The sequence below is a fragment of the Pristiophorus japonicus genome, chromosome 18 (assembly GCF_044704955.1).
Source record: "Pristiophorus japonicus isolate sPriJap1 chromosome 18, sPriJap1.hap1, whole genome shotgun sequence".
NCBI classification, from domain to species: domain Eukaryota; kingdom Metazoa; phylum Chordata; class Chondrichthyes; family Pristiophoridae; genus Pristiophorus; species Pristiophorus japonicus.
The window spans coordinates 95321458-95338471 of record NC_091994.1 but is presented as its reverse complement, the minus strand read 5'-3'; the positions used below and the strand labels follow the sequence as shown (position 1 = coordinate 95338471).

General features: G+C 43.6%; 1 protein-coding gene across 4 annotated transcripts in view; it reads right to left on the bottom strand.

Annotated features, from left to right (window-relative positions):
* The window catches only part of kcnab2a (potassium voltage-gated channel subfamily A regulatory beta subunit 2a), a 315007-nt gene that overhangs the window by 286082 nt on the left and 11911 nt on the right, over positions 1–17014 (bottom strand). The window lies entirely within an intron of this gene.

Below are 17014 nucleotides of genomic sequence, written 5' to 3'. Positions count from 1 at the left end.
GTCTAAACCCGTCAGAATTTTAAACGTTTCTATGAGGTCCCCGCTCATTCTTCTGAACTCCAGTGAATACAAGCCCAGTTGATCCAGTCTTTGATAGGTCAGTCCCACCATCCCGGGAATCAGTCTGGTGAATCTTCGCTGCACTCCCTCAATAGCAAGAATGTCCTTCCTCAAGTTAGGAGACCAAAACTGTACACAATACTCCAGGTGTGGCCTCACCAAGGCCCTGTACAACTGTAGCAACACCTCCCTGCCCCTCAAATCTCCTCGCTACGAAGGCCAACATGCCATTAGCTTTCTTAACCGCCTGCTGTACCTGCATGCCAACCTTCAATGACTGATGCACCATGACACCCAGGTCTCGTTGCACCTCCCCTTTTCCTAATCTGTCACCATTCAAATAATAGTCTGTCTCTCTGTTTTTACCACCAAAGTGGATAACCTCACATTTATCCACATTATACTTCATCTGCCACGCATTTGCCCACTCACCTAACCTATCCAAGTCGCTCTGCAGCCTCATAGCATCCTCCTCGCAGCTCACACTGCCACCCAACTTAGTGTCATCCGCAAATTTGGAGATACTACATTTAATCTCCTCGTCTAAATCATTAATGTACAATGTAAACAGCTGGGGCCCCAGCACAGAACCTTGCGGTACCCCACTAGTCACTGCCTGCCATTCTGAAAAGTAACCATTTACTCCTACTCTTTGCTTCCTGTCTGACAACCAGTTCTCAATCCACGTCAGCACACTACCCCCAATCCCATGTGCTTTAACTTTGCACATTAATCTCTTGTGTGGGACCTTGTCGAAAGCCTTCTGAAAGTCCAAATATACCACATCAACTGGTTCTCCTTTGTCCACTTTACTGGAAACATCCTCAAAAAATTCCAGAAGATTTGTCAAGCATGATTTCCCTTTCACAAATCCATGCTGACTTGGACCTATCATGTCACCATTTTCCAAATGCGCTACTATGACATGCTTAATAATTGATTCCATCATTTTACCCACTACTGAGGTCCCTGTTTTCTCTCTCCCTCCTTTTTTTAAAAAGTGGGGTTACATTGGCTACCCTCCACTCGATAGGAACTGATCCAGAGTCAATGGAATGTTGGAAAATGACTGTCAATGCATCCGCTATTTCCAAGGCCACCTCCTTAAGTACTCTGGGATGCAGTCCATCAGGCCCTGGGGATTTATCAGCCTTCAATCCCATCAATTTCCCCAACACAATTTCCCGACTAATAAAGATTTCCCTCAGTTCCTCCTCCTTACTAGACCCTCTGACCCCTTTTATATCCGGAAGGTTGTTTGTGTCCTCCTTAGTGAATACCGAACCAAAGTACTTGTTCAATTGGTCTGCCATTTCTTTGTTCCCTGATTCTGACTGCAGGGGACCTAAGTTTGTCTTTACTAACCTTTTTCTCTTTACATATCTATAGAAACTTTTGCAATCCGCCTTAATGTTCCCTGCAAGCTTCTTCTCGTACTCCATTTTCCCTGCCCTAATCAAATCCTTTGTCCTCCTCTGCTGAGTTCTAAATTTCTCCCAGTCCCCGGGTTTGCTGCTATTTCTGGCCAATTTGTATGCCACTTCCTTGGCTTTAATACTGTCCCTGATTTCCCTAGATAGCCACGGTTGAGCCACCTTCCCTTTTTTATTTTTACGCCAGACAGGAATGTACAATTGTTGTAGTTCATCCATGCGGTCTCTAAATGTCTGCCATTGCCCATCCATAGTCAACCCCTTACGTATCATTCGTCAATCTATCCTAGCCAATTCACGCCTCATACCTTCAAAGTTACCCTTCTTTAAGTTCTGGACCATGGTCTCTGAATTAACTGTTTCATTCTCCATCCTAATGCAGAATTCCACCATATTATGGTCACTCTTCCCCAAGGGGCCTCGCACAATGACATTGCTAATTAATCCTCTCTCATTACACAACACCCAGTCTAAGATGGCCTCCCCCCTAGTTGGTTCCTCGACATATTGGTCTAGAAAACCATCCCTTATGCACTCCAGGAAATCCTCCTCCACCGTATTGCTTCTAGTTTGGTTAGCCCAATCTATGTGCATATTAAAGTCACCCATTATAACTGCTGCACCCTTATTGCATGCACCCCTAATTTCCTGTTTGATGCCCTCCCCAATATCACTACTACTGTTTGGAGGTCTGTACACAACTCCCACTAACGTTTTTTGCCCTTTGGTGTTCTGCAGCTCTACCCATATAGATTCCACATCATCCAAGCTAATGTCTTTCCTAACTATTGCATTAATCTCCTCTTTAACCAGCAATGCTACCCCACCTCCTTTTCCTTTTATTCTATCCTTCCTGAATGTTGAATACCCCTGGATGTTGAGTTCCCAGCCCTGATCATCCTGGAGCCACGTCTCTGTAATCCCAAATCACATCATATTTGTTAACATCTATTTTCACAGTTAATTCATCCACCTTATTGCGGATACTCCTTGCATTAAGACACAAAGCCTTCAGGCTTGTTTTTTTTAACACCCTTTGTCCTTTTAGAATTTTGCTGTACAGTGGCCCTTTTTGTTCTTTGCCTTGGGTTTCTCTGCCCTCCACTTTTCCTCATCTCCTTTCTGTCTTTTGCTTTTGCCTCCTTTTTGTCTCCCTCTGTCTCCCTGCATTGGTTCCCATCCCCCTGCCATATTAGTTTAACTCCTCCCCAACAGCACTAGCAAACACTCCCCCTAGGACATTGGTTCCGGTCCTGCCCAGGTGCAGACCGTCTGGTTTGTACTGGTCCCACCTCCTCCAGATTACTGGTCCCACCTCCCCAAAAACGTCCCAGATTAAATCCAATTTTGTACCACTCGGTTTTCTGTCTGAAATAGTTACCATGATCACATATTCTTCTCAAAATGTAAAGCCGAGACAAAAATTAGAACTCGGGTGGGGGGGGGGGGTGTGACGGCTACTTCAGGCGCTAAAGAGCCTCTAAAGCGGCCACACATGGAACCATAATAGTCATCAGAAACTAGTTCTTAGCAAAAGGAACAGCAAACCAGTGTTCTTGCTCCTGATTCGTATACAATGGCTCTTGCTGGAAAGTGCCCATTAGTGAACGATAGGCAAGGAAAAGGTCAGGTGTGATTGCAATGCTTCCCACATCCAATTCAAACAGCTTGATCTTACTAAAGCAGCCGATTCCTTGCTGGACTTACTGTCTAAGCTCACACATGAAGAATGCCTGTTTGGACAAGGCAGCAGAGAGGAGCCAGCACCTGTCAAACCATACCACAGCATCTTTTAGAAGAAAATCAGAGGAAAATATGTAATAAAAGCATAGATAACTGGGCATCCTTGATGACACGGGATGTTTATCTAGTGAGTAGCTGAGCCATGTAGACCTGACAAGTGGTTGTTCCAGCCTGTGCTGGAGCTGTCAATAGCTTCTAGGTTAAGGGTACCAAAAATCAACCAGATTGCTCATTCCTGGTCCTTACCCAGAAATCCCTATTTGAAGTGTATATGTGGGTATTGATCAGGCCATGATTCACCTGCAGTCAACTGGCCTGTTGACACTCATGGTCTACATAAATGAAAAATAGCCATTTGAGCAAGTAGCAATTGTGGAGCTGTACCCTAGCAAGTAATCAAGTAGTTCAGTAGAGGTGGGGAGAAAACAGTTAAAAATAGCTTTATTTAAAACAAAGTATAAAAACAAATCTGAAACTTGCCAGCAAAGCACAATGGGCAGCAATATTTCCGTGTCACAGAATGGTGGAGCACAAGTTCATGCCCTGGAGCCATACTGTTGAATTACTAATCTCAGCCACATAAGTGATTAAATCCCAAATACAGGCGGGGGATGGAAAACAGACACCCTTAGCTGCCTTCATACACCTCCTAAATGCTAATCAAATAGCAACAGAGATGAGGAGAAGTGCTTTCTTGTATTCATAGCAGGAACATTCAATGTTTTTGAACTTCTAAATGTCAAGTGGATCAGTTACAAAGTATTCTAACAATAAAAAGATTCCGTTCATAAAAAAGTGTTAAACTCTCTTGCCAGTACCAACTTCCAATTCTATTACTGCATCCTATTAACAATACTGTAAAAGACTCATGCAAAGAGCTATAATAAAACTACATACAGTTCAACATGCATCAGGAGTTATGCTGCAGTCAAGATACAACTAATTAAGCTTTAAAATGGTTATACCCTGTATTATTAAAGCAAGGGCATAAAACAACATTTAATTTTAAATGCACTTGCCTCAGTACAGCTACTATCAGTTACAAGGCTAAAAAAAAGTGCAGACTTCACAGTTTCAGCACTGCGACGAGAGCAACATTTTAAACGATTTTTTTTCCCTCACTTACCCACAGTTGAAAATGTAATGCTACTGTGCAACATCTATGGGTTAGTCAATTAGTCACTTTTAGCACAGTAATATAATATTCAATTAATTATTCAAATCAAAAAAATTAGATACATTAAACTATTAGCTTTTTTCTTGTAATGGCAAGGCACCGTCTTTTTTTCTATTACGCTTCACTTCACCCTCAACCAAAACAGTAGACAAGTACCCGTACCGAGGCCTGTTTATGCCAGCCTGAAGTAGAGGTGTGCAAGAGCAGCCTGCAGACTCGCATCTGGTTTCAGTTTGGCAGATTCCCACTTTACCATGGCTAAAATCAACAACTCAATTTGTGGAAGATTGCGACTGCAACCCCAAGTTCATTGCACAGTACATTGGGATGTCAGTAAACTGTGCCATCATATTACTTACCCACATTAAATCATTGTTGAAGTATAAATAGTCGTTTCCTCGAAAGTACAATTAAATATTATGATCTTGGCTCTCACCAATCGCTCAGTTGGTAAGGAAGTGAGCAGCTGAGCCACACAGATCAAGATGGTGTCAGATTTGATTGCAGTCTGCTGATGAGTTAGCAGATGTCATCTGGGGAAGCAGTAGGAGCACTGCAATTGGCCTCAGTGTCCTCTGGTCAGGAAGGAGAAAATTTGTCAAATTCCCCATTTGTGGGTTGCAAGACACAACCCCCTGCTGGAAAGTGCAATTGTGTAGGCATCAGATGAAGGTAAGTTTGTGCTCATTCGAGAACCCCACCCCACCTCCATCCCAATGATTGAACAATGACATTATGGATTGGTTAGTTGAATAGCCCCGCCCACCCCTTCCCGCAGCGACTGTCTGTCCCACTTGTGACAAAGTCTGTGGCTCTCGTATTGGACTGTTCAGCCACCAAAGAACTCACTTCAGGAGTGGAAGCAAGTCTTCCTCGATTCCGAGGGATTGCCTATGATGATGATGATGATGAGTTATTTCACACACATGGGAAAAGGAAGTCAACATTGCGACAGTCAAAATTACACTGTAAACTCAAATATATATATTATATTTTTAAAAAGAAATGCTGAAAATCTCAAATGCACAGGTTAGTGAGCAGCTGTCACTAGGATTATGTTAAACTGTAACAATTTCATAATACATTCATTTGAACTGAAACAATTATTGGGCCAGAATTTGCGGTGGGTAATAACGGTGAACTAATAGCGTTCACTGTTATTACCCCTTTGAAACTGACCGCAACTTCAGGATGTAGGACATGTGCATCCAAATGTGGAAATCCTGAAGTTGTGGTCTGTCACTCACTGCTCTGACTCTGGATCCGTTGTGTGACTCCCTCCAAATAAGCCAGCCAACAAACGTTATGGCCCTGAAAAACTAATTTTAATATTGTGGAGAGTCAAATTTCTCCATTATGATAAAAATTACAATTTTAAAAACTTCGAAGAGAAATTTAAAAAAAAAAATATTTCAAAGTTTGTTCATGATATTTCAAGTTCGAACTTTTCCCCACGCGAAAACGCCAATCCTTGTTTTGCGCTCTCTAACATTTTTAAAAAGCCGGGATAAAAGCAGGTTCTCATTTCCTGGTTCCCTGTCTGAGAATTCTGCAATGTGATCAGCTGCTTAAACAGCTTATTGACGACACAGCAGATCACTCTAGGGAATCCCCATTACACTATGCTGAAATTACTTGCTCATTGAAAAAGACAAACGTCTTTCTTCGGGGCCAGCGGAGAATGCCTGTGCTTCGCCGCTGACTACAAATTCTGGGCCAGTATTTCTTTCCAAAAATTTTGTTGTGTTATGTTTGGAGAGAGTATTTTGAGTTAGGTTAAGTTTAGTACTTGTAGTTACAGGTCACTGATGGTAGAAGCATTTTGAGGGATGAACCAAGAATACTACATAAGTATATTGCACAAATATGAAGGCATATTGGCTTGAATTATTCTTCTCGATAGTACATTTACTAAGCCTAGTGACAACGCTAGTTTCAGATATGGCACATCATCAGAACTGACAGAATCCTTGTTTATCAATTTCCACTAGGTAGGTAAATCTATAATGCACTCCTACCAAAATCCATTTGGCTTTGTAACATATCAATGCAATATTTAATGGGAGTTATTGACTACATGTTCCAGAATTGTTTCCCCCCCCCACCCCAGCCACCATTAGCAACTCTATTTGAAGAACATAGATCAACATTTTAACTGGCATCTCTGCTCAAATTGATTTTACTATGACCTTAGACTGCACACACTGATTGACTTGATTACAATACTCAGCGCTTGATTTCGTCTGCCGAGTGGAAAATAAAGTTAAATGTAATACTCTGTTAATACTACACCAGTGATGAAAAATGTTGTGTATCTACCCAGAACTGGCTGCACATTGCCCAAACAGGTTGAATTTGGAAACATCTAAATTGAATGAAATTAGATTGGGAAACAATTTCAGAGGCGCATGTCAACTAATATAAAGTGGAATAATGCTGGAAGGAGGTCTGCAATAAACATTAAAAAGCATACTCATTCTGTAATGTCTCTGCACCTTGTTACAAACTCACACGAGGCATGGATATATCAGGCACAGTCACTCTGTGACCTTCACTTTATTTCCAGGACTGAAGAGTCCTAATCCTGGGTGGAACCTCCCCTTTTATACCTGGAAGCCCAGGTGAGGAGCTTACTCCCTGTGGTCAGGGTGTGCATTACAAGGGTACAGGTACAGTATGCATGAGTTACAGTTACATACTTAGTCATTGCAAGATGGTGAAATACATGACGTCACCTCCCCCCTTAGGTCTTTTAGTTTCAGAGGTTAAGTCTATCGGGTGGTCGGCACTCTCTTGTGGAGCGACGCAGTTGTGATTCTGGTGGCTGAGCCTCAGCACGCGTCTGTCACTTGAGGTGATTCTGGCCTGTCCGGGTTGGCAGCAGGGACTGTGCATGCTGAGGGCTGTCTTTGTTGCTCGTGCGCTGGCAGTGGTGTGGGTGCTATCTCATCATGCTCTTCTTCCGGTTCCTCCGTGTCTGCAATGAACCTTGTCTTTACTTGGTCCAAGTGTTTGCGGCATATCTGCCCATTGTTTAGTCTGACCACTATGATCCTATTTCCTTCTTTGCCAATTACGGTGCCCTCAAGCCATTTGGGTCCCAAAGCACAGTTAAGAACAAATACTGGGTCATCTATTTCTATACACCTCCCCCTTGAGCCTCGATCTTGGAGCTCGGCTTGGGACTGGCGCTTTCCCTCAACAATGTCTGCCAGGGCTGGGTGAATGAGGGACAGCCACGTCTTGAGCGTGCGTTTCATGAGGAGTTCCGCTGGCGGGACTCCCGTGAGCAAGTGCGGCCGGTATAAAAAACATACTTTGGTGGAGGTGCAGATGGGGTCAAAGTAGCGAGCAGGTAAGAAGCCTTGCATGGTATTACATGTTTGTGTATAGGGATTAGTATTATTGTGTGGCCCACTTACTGGTTTTGATGTGTATCCTGCCCCAGCTTCAAAAGGTTAGCCGTCTCTTCCATGCACCATTCCTTGAACAAGAACTGGCAGAATAGGAACAGGAGTAGGACATTCAGCCCCTCGAGCCTGTTCCACCATTCAATTAAATCATGGCTGATCTGTATCTTAACTCGCCTTCATTCCGTAACCCTCAATACCGTTCCTAACAAATATCAATCTCAGTTTTGACATTTTCAATTCACCTAGCCTCAACAGACAATTTGTTCACAGCCACCATGGAACCAGGATGTGGACCACGAAGACTGCACGTTAATATTAGCTCCAATTTACCTTCCTTCCCTTACCACATCTGCCAGATAGCCCAGCTGCTGTTACAAACTCGCTTTTCTGTAAATCAATGGAGCAAATTCGCACTCTACCAGTGTGGCATGATGCATTCAGTATATTCAACATATCTCACAGTATGCTGCTCTTTAGCAGCAACAACTTGCCTTTATATAGCGCCTTTAACGTCCGATGGCACTTCAACAGGAATATTATCAAACAAAATTTGACACTGAGCCACACAAGGAGAATTAACCCCTGCGGAACAAGCTTGAGGGGCTAGATGGCCTACTTCTGTTCCTATGAATTTGCTGGAGTGTGGAATCTCAAGGTGTGACCTGTTTGTTAAGACTTGTTCCTGCACTCTTCAGCTCAAAAACATTTTGGCCACAAAGTTGCTGAAATCCAACCAGATAATGACACGTCAAACGCAACGGGGCATCTATGGGACCTTGCTGAACAATAGAAGAAACAGTGAATCAATCACCTTAACCAATGAGATTAAAGGATTGAGAAATAAACAAAGGAAGGACTGTGAAGAAGGGTGAATTCAAAGTCAAATCAAGTACAGAAAAAAGAATTGTATTGAGAGAATATAAAAAAAAGAGACAGAGGAAAAGAAAGAAAAAAAAATAGACGACATTTTTTTTTAAATCTTCAACAATTCACAACCTGAAGGAATGAGACTTCACACTTTTAACTGTTCATTTCTTGGTCCAGAGAGGTTGATTAGTAGTCATTAACAATTATCATGTACTTGCTAGACTTAACTTTGTGGTGAGTTTAATGGGCAATTAATGTGCAAATGTAGCAAGGTTATGAAAATCAGGGGGAGGTTAAGGGCAGGATGCCGTTTTCACAAAGCTAACGGTGGAAAGGGGCAAATCATCCAGCAACTTCTGGCGATTCAACTTGCATTCATATATAGAAACATAGAAAATAGGTGCAGGAGTAGGCCATTCAGCCCTTCGAGCCTGCACCACCATTCAATAGGATCATGGCTGATCATACAACTTCAGTACCCCATTCCTGCTTTCTCTCCATACCCTTTGATCCCTTTAGCCGTAAGGGCCACATCTAACTCCCTCTTGAATATATCCAACGAACTGGCCTCAACAACTTTCTGTGGTAGAGAATTCCACAGGTTCACAATTTGAGTGAAGAAGTTTCTCCTCATGTCAGTCCTAAATGACTTGCCCCTTATCCTTAGACTGTGACTTCTGGTTCTAGACTTCCCCAACATCGGGAACATTCGTCTAGCATCTAACCTGTCCAATCCCATCAGAATAATGTTTCTATGAGATCCCCTCTAAATTCCAGTGAATATAAGTCTAGTCGATTCAGTCTTTCTTCATAGGTCAGTCCTGCTATCCCGGGAATCAGTCTGGTGAACCTTCGCTGCACTCCCTCAATAGCAAGAATGTCCTTCCTCAGATTAGGAGACCAAAACTGTACACAATATTCAAGGTGTGGCCTCACCAAGGCCCTGTACAACTGCAAGAAGACCTCCCTATACTCCTATACTCAAATCCTGTCGCTATGAAGGCCAACATGCCATTTGCCTTCATCGCCTGCTGTACCTGCATGCCAACTTTCAATGACTGAAGTACCATGAAACCCAGGTCTCGTTGCACCTCCCCTTTTCCTAATCTGTCACCATTCAGATAATATTTGCCTTCCAAAGTGGATAACCTCACATTTATCCACATTATACTGCATCTGCCATGCATTTGCCCACTCACCTAACCTGTCCAAGTCACCCTGCAGCCTCTTAGCATCCTCCTCACAGTTCACACTGCCACCCAACTTAGTGTCATCTGCAAACTTGGATACATTACATTCAATTCCTTTGTCTAAATCATTAATGTATATTGTAAATAGCTGGGGTCTCAGCACTGAACCTTGCTGTACCCCACTAGTCACTGCCTGCCATTCTGAAAAGGACCCGTTTATTCCTATTCTTTGCTTCCTGTCTGCCAACCAGTTCTCTAGCCACATCAATACATTACCCCCAATACCATGTGCCTAATCTCTTATGTGGGACCTCGTCAAAAGTCCAAATACACCACATCCACTGGTTCTCCCTTGTCCACTCTACTAGTTACATCCTCAAAAAATTCTAGAAGATTTGTCAAGCATGATTTCCCTTTCATAAATCCATGCTGGCTAAGTAGAAAAAAATCCTTTTTTTTTGCATCAACAACAACTTGTATTTATATAGTGTCTTTAACGTAGTGAAATGTCCCAAGGCGCTTCACAGGAGTATTATGAGATAATAAATTTGACACCGAGCTGCATAAGTAGAAATTACTGCAGGTTACCAAAAGCTTGGTCAAAGAGGTAGGTTTTAAGGAGCATGTTGAAGGAGGAAATACTAGGGGACCAAGGGTCTAGCAAGAAGGAGGAACTGAAGGAAACCCTTATTAGTCAGGAAATTGTGTTAGGGAAATTGATGAGATTGAATGCCGGTAAATCCCCAGGGCCGGATAGTCTGCATCCCAGAGTACTACTGCTTTCCAAATACGCTGCTATTACATCTTTACTAATTGATTCCAACATTTTCCCCACTACCGATGTCAGGCTAACCGGTCTATAATTCCGTGTTTTCTCTCTCCCTCCTTTTTTAAAAAGTGAGGTTACATTAGCTACCCTCCAATCCATAGGAACTGATCCAGAGTCTATAGAATGTTGGAAAATGACCACCAATGCATCCACTATTTCTAGGACTACTTCCTAGGATGCAGCCTATCAGACCTTGGGGATTTACCGGCCTTCAATCCCATCAATTTCCCAACTAATAAGGATTTCCTTCAGTTCCCCCTTTTCGCTAGACCCTCAGTCCCCTAGTATTTCCTCCTTCAAGATGCTCCTTAAAACCTACCTCTTTGACCAAGCTTTTGGTAACCTGCAGTAATTTCTACTTATGCAGCTCGGTGTCAAATTTATTATCTCATAATACTCCTGTGAAGCGCCTTGGGACATTTCACTGCGTTAAAGACACTATATAAATACAAGTTGTTGTTGATGCAAAAAATACTTTTTCTACTTGGCCTCACTTTGACCAGACCAATCCTACAACAAACACAGCAAGCATAAACTTCTATCCCAGAAGGCTGTTTTTTTCCTTACTTTGGTGACTTTGAAATTGGAAGAAAGATCCAACTTGATTGATACACTGAGACCCTCCGTCCCCTAGTATTTCCGGAAGATTATTTGTGTCTTCCTTAGTGAAGACAGAACTAAAGTATTTGTTCAATTGGTCTGCCATTTCTTTGTTCCCCATTATAAATTCACCTGATTCTGACTGCAAGAATATAGCACCTTTGATATAAAGCAAAACATCCCAAGACGCTTAACAAGAGCAGTATCAATAAGGGAAATCTGACAGCGAGCCACAGAAGATGATATCAAGACAGATGACCAAAAGCTTAGTCAAAGAGGTAGGTTTTAAGGAGCATCTTAAAAAGGAGGAGAGGTAGAGAGAGGAAGCGGTTTAGGGAGGGAATTCCAGAGCTTAGGGCCAAGGCAGCTAAAAGCACAGCCACCAATGGGGGAGTGATTAAAATCGGGGATGCACTAGATGCCAGTATTGGAGGAGCTCAGCAATGTCAAAAAACTAGTAGTGCTGGAGGATGTTAGAGGTAGGATGGGGTGAAGTCATGAAGTGATTTGAAAACAAGGATGAGAATTTTAAAATTGAGGCATTTTTGGATCAGGTGTCAGTGTAGGTCAGCAAGGACAGTGGTGATGGATGAACGGGACTTGGTGCAAGTTAAGACACTAGCAACAGTGTTTTTTTTGGATGAGCTCAAGCTTATGTAGGGCGGAAGATGGGAGGCTGGCCAGGAGAACATTGTATTAGCCAAGTCTGGGGGTAACGAAGGCATGGATGACAGTTTCAGCAGCAGATGAGCTGAGGCAGGATCAGAGTCAGAAGATGTTATTGAGGCAGTCTTCATGATGGAGCAGATATGGTCAGAAGCTCATCCCGGGTCAACCACAATACCAGGGTTGCGAACCATCTGGCTCAGCTACAAAAGGTGCCAGGGAGAGGGATGGAAACAGTTGCCAGGAGTCAGTGTGTTTTGTGGGGACCAAAGACAATGACTTCAGACCTCCCAATATTTAGTTGGAGGACATTTTTGCTCATCCAATACTGGATGTCAGACAAGCATTGTGACAGATCAGAGACAGTGGAGGGTAGAGAGAGATGGCGATGAGATAGTGCTGAGTGTTGCTAGTGTACACGTGGATCCTGATGTATTTTTGGATGATGTCGCCAAGGAGCAGCATGTAAATGAGAAATAGGAGGGGGCCAAGGATAGATCTTCGGGGGATTCCGAGTTAACGGTGTGGGAGTGGGAAGAGACGCCATTTCCAGTGATTCTCGGGCAGTTCCACCCAGCTGGATGATTGAGAGGCGAGGCGTTGGGGGGAGGATGATGTAGTTAAATCTGTCGAAGGCTGCAGATTGGTCAAGAGGATGAGGAGGGATAGTTTACCACGGTCACAGTCACACAGTATGTAATTTATGACTTTGATAAGGGTCGTTTCAGTACTGTGACGATGGCTGAAACCTTACTGGTTTAGATCATGGCTAATCTGCATCATAACTACATTTGCCAGTCTTGGTTCCATATTCCTCAATTCGTTACTTAATAACAATCTCAGTTTTGACATTTTCAATTGATCTAGCCTCAACAGCTTTTTGGGGGAGAGAATTTCAGATTCCCACTGTGTGTTGGTGCTTCCTGACATCACCCCTGAATGGCATAGTTCTAATTTTAAGATTATGCCCCCTTGTTCTGAACTCGCCCCACTAGAGGAAGTAATCTCTATCTATCCTATCAACTCTTTTAATCATCTTAAAACATCTCAATTAGATCACCCTTTAACTCTTCTAAACTCAAGGGAATAAAAGCCTAGCCTATGCAACATGTCCTCATAATTTAGCCCTTTAGCCCGGTTATCATTCTGGTGAATCTGCACTGCATCCCCTCCAAAACCAATATATCCTTCCTGAGGTGTGGTGCTGAGAACTGACTGTAGTACTCCAGATGGGGTCTAACCAGAGCTTTATATAATTGAAGTATAATTTCCACCCCTTTGTATTGCAGCCATATGGAGATAAAGGCTTACATTCCATTAGCCTATTTAATTATTTGCATTTATATAGCACTTTTCACTATCTTAAGATGTTCCAAAGTGCCTTGCAGCCAATAAAGTACTTTTGAAGTGCAATGTGTTTAATATTAGTTCTTGGGATGTAGGCGTCACTGGCAAGACCAGCATTTATTGTCCATCCCTAATTCCCCTTGAGAAGGTGGTGGTGAGCCGCCTTCTTGAACCGCTGCAGTCCCTGTGGTGAAGGTACTCCCATAGTGCTGTTCGGGTAGGAGTTCTAGGATTTTGACCCAGTAACAATGAAGGAACGACAACATATTTCAAAGTCAGGATGGTGTGTAACTTGGAGGTGATGGATTTCCCATGTGCCTACTGTCCTTGTCCTTCTAGATGGTAGTGGTTACAGATTTGGGAGGGGCTGTCAAAGAAACCTTGACGAGATGCTGCAGTGCATCTTGTAAATGGTACACACTGCAGCCACTGTTGTAATGTAGGGAAATGTTGTAATGCTGCTCAAAGACATAATAAAGAAGCCAAGATACAACAGCCTAGCAACAACGCTCTCTCTCTCTTCAATGAGAAAGTGCTTGCTCTGCATTCCACATTTCCCTGCAGCTGATATAGGGAAACCAGTGGCGTCTGAAAATTAAACCTGCATCTCTCCACTGTAGCACCACAAATGGGAACCTCTTTATAGTAAATCATCCACATCATGTTTTTTTTAAAAAGTGGGAAACCATGCAACACAATATATTAACAGCTTTATTTATGTTGATAAATGTAACCTCTTGCGCCATTTGCAGGGTCGTACAGTTATTCTTCAATGAAAGCAAAGCTCAAACTTGGCTACAGGGCACGGGACAGTAAAAACACTAGCAAATATTGTACCTAGACTACAGTAAAAATCATGAGTAATTAAATACAGTATGTACTTAGTACAGTTTTGGTATCCACCAAAAAAGAGAGAGATATTGGAAAATTAGCACAGGAAGGCAACCAGAATGATACCTAGTCATTGTCCTCTGGAACACACTATTGAATCATGCAATGGGTATGAATTCACACTTAAAAGTGAGCTTGACAAGTTCATAATAGAAAATGAAATTTTTAATCATAGAAGATAAATTGCTAATTAGCTGTAATTATAAACTATTGCAGTCTCCTGGAGTTTTGCTTGATTCCCTTAGAGTATCAGAGATAAATTTCCTAGTGTGCTTCCTGAATTGATCATGGCTTTTTCTTTCATTCCTAGGACACTACATGGTTAAAGGGTGGGTCAATGGCGCATTAGGTGCGCCATGTTTTAATGAGACACGCTTGATGGCCTTTTCTTGCCCTTCTTTTTGTATGTTTATATATATACACAATAACTTACACAGAGACAACTATTTACAAGTCATGGTGGTTTGCAAAAAAGCCTGCACAACAAACTTTGTGTGCTGGCCAGCTTAGAGTAGTGATATGTTTTGACATTAGAAAGCACTGTACCTCTTCTTGAGCAGCGAGTGACCAAGGGTGTGCAAAAGGCCTAGAGAGTCCAGTTTCAGAGTGCAGTTGACCTAAAACTATGTTTGAGGAGTTAAAACATAAAAATTGTTGTTTGATTTTATTAAACTTTTATTAAATTTAATATGGGAAACACAGCTAGACCCATGATGTGCAGTACCTGCATCATGGGAGGGGCTAAATGCTTTACATATCCAAGATGACAACATGTGTGAGAAATGCCTCCAATTGCTTGCACTCAAGCTCAAAGGCCCCAAGTTTCGTCCCGCGGCGAAAACGGCGCACCTCCGAGCTGGGTGCCTGTTTTTTGTGCCGAAAACTGCGCCTAAAAAAAAGTCCGATATTCTGTCTGCTTGGCGCGGCGCGCTGCGCTCTTCGCAGCAGGGGGCGGAGCCTAACACTCGCGCCAATTTTGTAAGTAGCAGGGGGCGGGTACAATTTAAATTAGCCTTCGTGGTGCCAGCAACCCTGCGCGTGCGCGTTGGAGCGTGCGCACAGTCTCACACAAACATTGGCACTCGGCCATTTTTTTAAAATACTGCAGAAAAAGTGAAGATTTGTTTCTTGGACCCCTGCAAAGGCTTGTAATTTAATTTTTTTTGATATTTCTGTGTGTGAGGGAGTGCTTTTAGCAGCACTGCTGAATAAATCACCTGCTGAAATCAGTGAGTTCAGCTTTTCACTGCTAAACTTGCAGAACCGGTGCTGCATTGGTGCATGCAAATTAAGGACTGTGTGTTTGGAGAAATAAGAGTGCCAATTCAACTTTGCAATGGATCAACGTCCACCAAGAACAAAGAATTTCTTGCATGAGGAAGTGGAGATATTAGTCAACGTAATTGAGCAGAGATGGCAGGAGCTAGATACCAGCAACAGAGGTCGCATAAAAGTGCCACCAAAAGAAAAGAAGAAACGCTGGAACCAAGTTGCAGAAGATTACTGCGCAGTGGTGCATACCAGGAGATCTGGAAGTCAGTGTAAAAAGAAAAGTAGTTAGTGTAAGTAATATTTCCCATTTTTAATTTAATTGTAATTGTAACCTGGCTATCTGTATGTCCCACCTTGCAGACTGACACACTCTGTAAAAAGTTATATTTTACTCTTTGCAGAAGAAATTGGCCCACAACAAAAGGGAGGCAACTCGGACAGGAGGAGGCGTGCCCAATCTGCATCCACTGACACCCTTGGAACAAAGGGTAGCTGCTATGATGAGTCGTACATGGAGAAAGGCAATCGGTACAGCACAAGCTGGGCCCGCACGCGAGGAGGAGGGCAAGTAATCAACCTGCTGCCTGGCCTGCTATGTGCCACCCACCCGGCCCCCTCCCTTGCTGTTAAGCATTTGACTGGTCTGATGTATTTTGCAGACCACCGCCACCGCCACACCACCACCACCACCACCACCACCACCACGACGACGACGACGACGACAACCCTGAGGATCCAGAACAAGAACCAGTACAACCAGCTGCGGACGTTCCAGACTGGATGATGGCAGTGATGACTGAAATGTCTGCAGGGGAGAGCTTCCAATTTAATGTTTATGAGCCCCCATCAAGGGGCATCAGTTTCAACCCCTAGCATAGGTCTTGGTTCCACCTTCCATGGTTTCGCTTCCGATGTTGCGGGTCCCAGTGGTGCTGCTGGTATAATGCAGCATTCTACACAGTCAGTGCACTACCGTCCCAGCCTGCGCCTCCCTCTCGCATAGGTTCTGGTTCCACCTACTATGGTTTTGATTCCGACGCTTCGGGTCCCAGTGTTGCTGCTGATATCATGGAGCAGTTTACACCCATTCGTCCAACATCCCAGCCCACGGCTCGCACTCGAGTGCTGTCGTCTGGAACACCGAGCGTCCTACCGTTCCAGCCCGAGCCTCTCCCTCTAGTTCAGCCGTCTGGAACAGAGCATCCCACAGTCCCATCCTGCGCCTCCCTGTGTAGTGGTGCCGCTTGCAACACCGAGCATTCCACCGTCCGTGCCCGCGCCTCCCAGTGTAGTGGTGCCACAAGGCAGACCCAGGCAGAGGAGAAGGAGATTGGAGACACGCTCTCCTGAGATGCAGCGTGCAACAGATGCGACTCAGGTTGTGGCATTGGGTATGGAGACCAATGAGCTTACCCGATCACTCATCGGTGGCGTCAATGCAGTAGGTGAAGAGTTGACGGTCCTGACGGGAGAAATAGCAGTAATGACACGGGAACTTAGGGAGGGAATGTCCGAGGGAGTGCACC